Source organism: Diaphorina citri, unplaced genomic scaffold, assembly GCF_000475195.1.
Source record: "Diaphorina citri unplaced genomic scaffold, Diaci psyllid genome assembly version 1.1 scaffold11418, whole genome shotgun sequence".
NCBI classification, from domain to species: domain Eukaryota; kingdom Metazoa; phylum Arthropoda; class Insecta; order Hemiptera; family Psyllidae; genus Diaphorina; species Diaphorina citri.
Window position 1 is genome coordinate 1 of NW_007388789.1, and position 1,658 is coordinate 1,658.

Consider the following 1,658-nt stretch of genomic DNA (forward strand, 5'->3'; position numbering starts at 1 on the left):
AAAGTAAGTTTAAGTTTCTAATGGCCAATTAGAAAGAAACATGCATGCATGACTTACGGTAAGTTGTGGAGATCTCCGAGTTCGATATTTTACACTGTGCACAGATTTAATTAAAGAAAAAGTAGACACAATTATTTTCCCCCAAGTCCCTATCTATTAGTATGATGCTTCAGGTTTGATTGTAATTTCAGACTATTATGAAAGCTCCATGCTTTGAGTTTGGTATCTTGGTCCTCATGGCTTCCTTTCATACTTGAGGTTAGAACATTTGGACCTCTCGGTTATTGATAAATTTGATTTTCCAGGGATGATCCAGGTTGAATTTTGATTGAATCCCTCTTAAGGGTAGTGTTGAGAGATGTTAGATCATTGGATCAGTTCCCTCTTAAGGGTGATGATGGGTATAGATGAAACATGAGGTGGCCCTGGCCACAAGGCCAAGGCCTTTACTGCGTTTTACTCACATATTATGAGTTTTTCTCCGTGAACTAGCTTCTCTATTATAAAATTAGCAATTTAAGAACATTGCAAGACTATTACTATTGATTTAAATTGAAACAACTTCAAAATTAAAAATACCTCTATTATAAAATTAGCAATTTAAGAACATTGCAGGACTATTACTATTGATTTAAATTGAAACAACTTCAAAATTAAAAATATGATTTGGGTTTAGAAATTATTTCAAAAAGAAAATCCCAAATGGACTTCTACTACGCCATGGCGGCGGCGTCTCTCTTCTTATTTTTTTGCGACGCCATCATCCTAAAAAAAAAAATTCAGAAGATTTTTGATTTCAGTCACAAAATCTGACTTCAGTAACGCAGACCACACTAATCGAGCTTCTGCGCATTGTTTTAGAATAATCGAGAAGCTTTTCACGAAAATGGATAATCATAAAACGCCTGACTAATTATAATTAATTAAGGGTATGCAATCTAAATTTTAAAAATTTACAGCACCAAATTTGTTTTCTGCTGATGGCAAATTTTTACATGAAAGACTGATAGCTGCATTAGGCTTTTGTCCAAAAGAGTTTCCCAGCCTACATGTAGATTACATGCAGAGGGATCCTGGAATAGTTTTGTCCTGATCTTTCCTAGAAAGCCTATTATTTCAACGCAGTAAAATGCAGTCCAACTTCTTTCAAAGTTTAAAGTCTTCCAACAAACTTCTCAAAGTTTTTCCTCCATTTTATGAGCATCATGTTTTAAAGTGGTAGTGTTTACAGCCTTAATTAAAATAATAACTTGCATATTTCATCAAGAATGATCTGTACATAGCGATTCCATGAAAATAATTTGTTGATGATAAAATCTTTTGATCCAAAATATTGCTATTCGCTTTACATTTGATTTTTTTAGGACGTCCCAGGTATGAGATTATGAGCCAAATCTCCAGGCTTTTCACTTTAGTTATTGTACCTACATATGTATTTATAATACCTAACTGTTAGTAAAATGGAAAAACTTGTTCTAAGGTGACAGTCTAAATAAAGCAATACTTTTACATATAGGTACCTAGGTTTAAATAAAAAAGAAAGGAAATTATTTCAGAAAGAAAGATAAATACTTATAGCGACCTTCACTTTGGCATAATGTATTCCACAGCGTAATCCCATGTGGGTATGTGTAATAAGCCATGTGGAAAAGCGTATG

At 33.4% G+C, this 1,658-nt stretch overlaps 1 long non-coding RNA gene across 1 annotated transcript; it reads right to left on the reverse strand.

Moving 5' to 3' along the window:
- Positions 1–21: 21 nt before the first annotated feature.
- On the reverse strand, positions 22–947 carry LOC113472980. Its single transcript, XR_003395088.1, has 2 exons — positions 580–947; positions 22–495 (listed from the first exon to the last, which is right to left on the reverse strand). It is a non-coding gene; the product is annotated as an uncharacterized LOC113472980 (long non-coding RNA).
- Between the last annotated feature and the right edge of the window lie 711 nt (positions 948–1,658).